The sequence below is a fragment of the Halictus rubicundus genome, unplaced genomic scaffold (genome assembly GCF_050948215.1).
Source record: "Halictus rubicundus isolate RS-2024b unplaced genomic scaffold, iyHalRubi1_principal scaffold0089, whole genome shotgun sequence".
In the NCBI taxonomy this organism is placed as follows: Eukaryota; Metazoa; Arthropoda; class Insecta; order Hymenoptera; family Halictidae; genus Halictus; species Halictus rubicundus.
The window spans coordinates 801289-808604 of NW_027488630.1; the positions used below are offsets into that span (position 1 = coordinate 801289).

The 7316-nt window shown below is 37.1% G+C and overlaps 1 long non-coding RNA gene across 1 annotated transcript; it reads right to left on the reverse strand.

Moving 5' to 3' along the window:
* Positions 1-287: 287 nt before the first annotated feature.
* On the reverse strand, positions 288-2654 carry LOC143363676 (uncharacterized). The gene is made up of 3 exons (XR_013083876.1): positions 2609-2654; positions 573-647; positions 288-481 (listed from the first exon to the last, which is right to left on the reverse strand). It is a non-coding gene; the product is annotated as an uncharacterized LOC143363676 (long non-coding RNA).
* Positions 2655-7316: the final 4662 nt, after the last annotated feature.

Genomic DNA, 7316 nt, shown 5'->3' on the forward strand with positions numbered 1-7316 from the left:
GCCCCTCGCTTCCTTAAGGCACACCGGATCTTTCATCACCAGTATCACAATTGGCGCTGCCGGCACTCGGCCCTTTAGCGGGTTGCAATTTTCCTCGTTTTTCAGCCGTCCCCTCTGTTTTATTCGGCACGGTCCATTTTCAGTCGTCGACTTATTAGACGGGTCGGTCATCATTGATGAGACGGGCCATGCTATCTAATTTGTAAGTTTTTGAGCTGTTTTACGGCTCGGTGTGAACGTCGGGCCCCCTCACCAGTTATCCCAATAAGAGGAGACGAAGGGATGAATTGCTTGTTTTAAACATAATAAGAAAACAAACTCATTTATTCGGAAAAACAGGAAGTTGTTTGTCGTGTAGATTTACACCTTTTGTTTTGTTTATTGAGTTTTTTCTGTATATGGATTTTTTCCAGAACAACTTGCGGGCTCATGTTGCTCCCAAGAGTTTCTTTTCTAGAAACAGGTTTCTGCCTCTTATTATCTACAATAAATGAAAATGTAGAAAATGCACCGTCTTTAAAATTAAATTATCTTTTATAACACATAATAAATAATAAACAGTATATACGTACTCTCTATAGCTGTAGTAACTTCATATACGTTTTGGGCACATACATGATTTTCGGTCGACTATGCGCCACTATACTCTAAAAACGGATATATATAAAAAAGGATATCACGAATATAAGAGAAAATGGGCATAGTATACAGGGTGGCCCACATAACTCTGAACAGCACAATATCTCGAAAACTATGCCATCGATTTTAAAGTTCTTAGTCTTAAATTGCATGGAACTGAAGGGCCTTTCTGACTACATAAACGTGAAGTGGCCTCCCTTCCCTTTTAACGGGGGAGGGGAGGTACCTCTATAATTTTAAATGGAACCCCCTATAAAATGTTACATATTTAGATTCTACTGGAAAAAACAAGTCAATTTTGTCTGAAACATTTTTTTGTCAGATACTTCCATGATGAGATATAACAGTTTGAAGTTTCGAGTTGTAGGCACTTGAAGCGTTCGGAAATAGCGTTATGGAATTATACGCGCTTGAGTCCTTTGCTTATTCGTGAAGAAATAAAATGTACTTTAAATTAAATGTTCAAAATGTCCACCACGGGCTTGTAAACATTTATTTACTCGAAACATCAAAGTTGTTCTAACATTTTTTAACATTTCGGGAGTCACTGAAGCGCAAACGTCACGTATTCTTTGTTTCATATCCTCTTTTGTCGTCGGTGGTTCAAACATAACTTTGTCCTTTACATATCCCCATAAGAAAAAAATCTAATGGTGTTAGATCGGGGGATCGAGGAGGCCATTGACGAGGTCCCCCACGACCTATCCATTTGTTCCCAAATTTTTCGTTCAAAAATTGCCTGGTGATGATTGCAAAATGTGGAGGAGCGCCGTCTTGTTGGAACCACATTTCTCTTCTAACGTGCAGTGGCACATCTTCCAAAAGCGCAGGCAAATGATTTTTTAAGAAATCACAATAACTTGCAGATGTTACAGTTTCTTGAAAAAAATAAGGTCCAATCACAAAATCTCCTATTAGGCCACACCAAACATTTAAAGACCATCGATGTTGAAAGGGAACACATCGCATCCAATTTGGGTTTTCCACGGCCCAATAATGCAGATTATGTCTATTTACATGCCCTGAATTCATAAAAGTGGCCTCATCGGAAAAAAGTATTTTGCACAAAAAGTCATTTTCCACAACACCCTGCAGCCACTCACAAAATCTTACGCGGTGATCGTAATCTGCTATCGAAAGCTCTTGTGATAAAACCATGTGATATGGATGATACTTTTGCCGTTTCAAAATTCGTTGAATTCATGAACGACTAATATGTGATGTTTTTGCAAGTGTACGTTGACTAATATGAGGATTTAATGTAATTGCAGCAAGAATACTGGCACTATTATTTTCATTAGTGACAGCTTTAGGTTTATTGCGAGTTTTTTTACACAATTCACCGTGCTCGCGAAGCCGCTTTTCTAAATTATGAAATGTTGCGTGACATTTTTTGATCCCATAACGTTGAAAAAACATCACTGCTGCACGCCGATAATTTTTTTGGCATTCACCTAACGTTAATAACATATTCACTTCTGTGCCAAAAGTAGCCATAATCACAATGTTACTGCTTGAATAACAGCTCTAAACTGAAAACGTTTTCATAGATAAGTGAGTCAAACTCAAGAATTGTAAATATTATTGTTTGTGTTTCTTCATGAATAAGCAAAGGACTCAAGCGCGTATAATTCCATAACGCTATTTCCGAGCGCTTTAAGTACCTACAACTCGAAACTTCAAACTGTTATATCTCATCATGGAAGTATCTGACAAAAAAATGTTTCAGACAAAATTGACTTGTTTTTTCCAGTAGAATCTAAATATGTAACATTTTATGGGGGGTTCCATTTAAAATTACAAAGGTACCTCCCCTCCCCCGTTAAAGGGGAAGGGAGGCCACTTCACGTTTATGTAGTCAGAAAGGCCCTTCAGTTCCATGCAATTTAAGACTAAGAACTTTAAAATCGATGGCATAGTTTTCGAGATATTGAGCTGTTCAGAGTTATGTGGGCCACCCTGTATATACCGTCTATCGTGAAAGTGCTTGTAGTTTGTGTTTCCTGATTCTTATAGAACTCATTAATAGACACAATGAGTGTCTCTTCTGAAAAGGCGGAAGAAAGTAAACAAAAATAAGAATAATAATTAATATACAATTACTTTTACTGCAAAGGAAGTACCTGTAAACGCAGTGAAAACCTCTTCTGAAAAAGTGAAAGTGGATCAAAACAACAACAAAGAAAATATACAGTGGCCTGATGCAAGAAGTGTCAATGTCATATTTTTGTAAAAGTGAGTTCAACCTGGTATTGAATTTGTGAAGAATTACATATATAAAATGACAATCTCAAATTCTCCCTAAACATGACTGTAATGGCATTTGTATATGCTGTTACGAGCCAGGGCTGCGAGCAACGCGAGAGGCCGGCGAGGGGTTGTTACCCCAGGAATATGGTTTCAATTTGTTAGTTAGGTACGTGGACGCACCCAATGCGAGATCGGGGAGCCACTAGGATAGTTGACGTCGAGGACGCACCTGATGCGTAATCAGGGAACCTCTGGGAGGTTGGAGTCAAACGCAGACGCACCCGATGCGAAACCGAGGAGCTACTAGGAGGATGAAACTTCGCGAACGCACCCAATGCGAAATTGGGGAGTCACTAGGTTGGACACGCGGCGAACCCGATATGAAAGGAAGGTGGAAAACTCACAGACGCACCTGATGCGAAACCAGGGAGCTGCTAGGATACGGAAGAACCCAATGACAAAACAGGGATCCGCTAGGATGGTATAAAGTCGTGTTCATCAGAGTCTGGCACTATTTCGTGCAGCCCGGAAGACGTTGGGGGCGCTGTGAGCTTCTCAGACTCCCTACTCCACTACTCAGTCCCCACTTTGTAGACTGCGAGATTAATATACGCGGTAGAACAAAAGTACAGATTAATAGGCAGAAGAAGTGGGTAGGAAATGAGTGGCGAAAATGGGCTTCATTTACGAATTTTTATCTTAGGAACTGTTTGTCCGATTGCGCTAAATTTTTTTTTGTTTTATTTAGAAAGGATTGGACTATAGTAATATAATTTTTTCAACCTCGATAATTAACTGTATAATGTCGGAAAATGTAAATGAATTCTTTCTTTACGTTTTTAGTTGAAAAATGTAAATAAAGCGACCATGGTGTGTGGGAACGTGGGAATTTTCGGACGCGGAAATTCCATCCTTCCCAAGTGCATGCCATAGGAGGTCGGGTTGAGGTCCTGGTCATTTAAGTGACGATTGCCAGAACCTTTCGCTATTTAAATTCGCATCCGAAACACTTTGACACACCGCGTATTTGGTTGCGAATGCCGCTGCCGGACATGGCGTCACATCAGTCCGCTCCGCGCATGCGTAGTGCATTGGGAAGGGAGCCAATAAGAGCGAAGATGCGCAGAACGAACGTAAATTGGTTTCTGTACGATGCCAGACTCTGATGAAGGCGACTTTAGTTTTCGTGGACGCACCCAATGCGTAACCGGGGAGCCACTAGGTGGGAGAAATCTTCGTTGATTTCAATTTATGATTAGTAAGCCTCGTAACTTATATATAATTTAATTGATATAATCCGAGCGGTAAGATTGTATCAAGTGGGAACGTTCAATTATTCGATTAGGATATTAGGCAATAATTAAGGGTTGTATATTACGCGAGTTAACAAACAAGACAAATATATTCTGATTTAACATAATAATTACAAATGTTGTTGTTTGTGTCGCGAGTGAATGTACGATTTGAGAATTTGTTACCTATGATGCACGGTGTTGACGCACTGGCAATGCGGGGTTAGATAGCGATTGTTGAATGCCAAATAGAATATATACCGAACTAACGGAATCTATAAGGTTACGAATTGATTCGAAAGGGACTTTAACCCGATCTCACTAGAATTGACGCGACGTAACTGCACGAGTACTGGACCGCGTCTAAATCTCGACTGAACCGCTTCTCGACTAACCAAAGAGGATGAAAATGAACGGGTTTATATACCTTGAAAATGAAAGGGGTACTCTGTTTAAGATTTAATGTACGTAGGGTCACAGTCACATTTTTGTCAGTTCTAATGAAAACCAGGCCTCAGTTAGATTTTCGTTAAAAGGGGTTAATGAAGGTTATCCGAGCTATTTCCTATCAGGATATTAATTAACGGATGCCAGAAGGGAGGGTCTAGAGATTTTGATATAAAGAAGGCATACAGTATCTTTCGTTAATAAAGGGGGCCTGTTGGGACGCTTTTCGTTCTCAGAAAAGAGATTACAAATTCTAATCGAAAGGAACGTGGAGAACGTCTCCATACGTAACAATTCCAACATCAAAATTTGTCATTAATTAAACTTGTTCAATAAACTTGCTTCTTTGGGGAAAAAACACAAATAGCACAAGCATTAATTGTTTCTTTATATGTATTGGAAAAATTTGGAGAAGTAGAAACTTCTGTGTCAGAAATTATTTTAACATATTTCTAAGTGGTAATATCTTTACTTCGAAAAAACTGACATTGACATTTCTTGCACCAGTAACAGACATATTGCGTGCGCTGAAAAGAAAGTACCTGCAAACAATGTTTCTGGAAGAAGTTCGTTACATTCATCATCTTCGTTAGAGTCTGTAATATATCATGTAAAATATAATAAATTTTTACTGACATTAAATCAGTCTCGTATTGCTCTTGTTTATAATCATTGCTGAAGAAAAGTAAAAATTGATCCAGCGGCAGTGTCCCAGACATTAAATTATCTTGTGCCATTGTTATTTTTTTATTCTTCGTTGTATTTGTGCGTTTTCGTATAATCCTTATTTTTTCATTGTTCAATAACACTGTCCAACAAAATTAAACTTTTTTCGAGTTTTGCAATACCTGTTGGGTGATTCTTATACACTTTGTCATCCTAAAACCGAATCTGAAAGTAGAATTGCTCCATCACGCAACGTTTTCGAAAAATTTTGGTTTTTGTAAAAATGCCCGATTTTGATACGAAACGACGTGTTATGCAAAAACTAAATACGCGAGAAAGTTCAAATTTGAGTCAAGAGATAGAGGGGACTCTCCTCTACATATTCATATAGTCAATTATATTTTTATGTACTTCCTAATAGTTGTAAATGGTTGTTAAAGTTTGAAAATGTGCCGACGCGGGTACTTTGTACGCTCTATTTTTGTATTTATGTGAAAAATCCTTTATCTAGCAGGAATTTACTATATAGGAATGCATTCTACAGACATTTCTGGTAAAGAAACCATTCACGAAAAGTATTTGGTTCCCTTAATGTACGAGAAGGATCAGAAAATGTTAATTGACAGCGTGTGCGCGACGCGTTCGCGCCAGACGGCCATTGCAGCCTTTTCGCGACTCGCCAGGGCCGTCGCTATGCGTAGTCGACGTTGGTACCACTCAAGTATGTCTTTGCTTACTATGCTTAATTAAATACATTTTTTTTTGTCTTTTTGGGTGCCAATCATTACAAAAGATTATAAAAATACGAGTTATATTCACATTTCATTGTGGAAATGCTTAATAAAGAAAATTGAATACAAAAACTTACCTATTTCTGATGTAAACATATTAAAAATGTTTCCGCCTTGCTTGACGTTTGTTCCTGGTATCCCGATTTTCAATAATAAGTGTCCAGCAGTAATCAGCAAGCATCCGCAGGTAAATGGTAAAGGTAAATTCCTGCTAGATAAAGGATTTTTCACATAAATACAAAAATAGAGCGTACAAAGTACCCGCGTCGGCACATTTTCAAACTTTAACAACCATTTACAACTATTAGGAAGTACATAAAAATATAATTGACTATATGAATATGTAGAGGAGAGTCCCCTCTATCTCTTGACTCAAATTTGAACTTTCTCGCGTATTTAGTTTTTGCATAACACGTCGTTTCGTATCAAAATCGGGCATTTTTACAAAAACCAAAATTTTTCGAAAACGTTGCGTGATGGAGCAATTCTACTCTCAGATTCGGTTTTAGGATGACAAAGTGTATAAGAATCACCCAACAGGTATTGCAAAATTTTTTTGGTGTTGGACAGTGTAATCTTTTATAGCTTATTTCCTGATCCCCAATCAGATTTATTAAATTATCTGCATTTAAAAATAAAAAACCACATCAAGCTTATATCATTAAAATGATTAGAAAAATAGATGTATTTCATTACATTCCAGAATCTGGTGAGTTGATATATTTATCGTTGCAATAGAAGCATCGCTATATGTTTGAACTGTTAGTTTGATGTGGATTATATAACAACATCCTTAAATGAAAATTGTGTAGAAGCTGATTTACAGAATAACCAATATATAGTGTTTAAAAATGTATCTATGTTTGGATCTTGATTATTTAACCACATCGTTTAAAATATTACAATGCAAATCAAAATATGAACGTACACAAAAACAATCAAAGTAAACACCATACACTTAGAAAAATTTGTTAAAAAACTAACAATGAAAGGAAACAAATTATGTGCACATTGAATAACTGCATCGAAATATCATATTGATATTATTACATCAAAATGAAAACGTCGATTTAATGTTTAAGATAAATATAAAATGAAGACTTACTCAAATAAAATTTTTCTAAATAAATTATTTGTAATTTTATAACTAATGAAAACAATTACACGAATCGAAATAAAATAAACATGCGTAAGGATATTTATGCTCCTGAATCTATTAATCTACGTCATT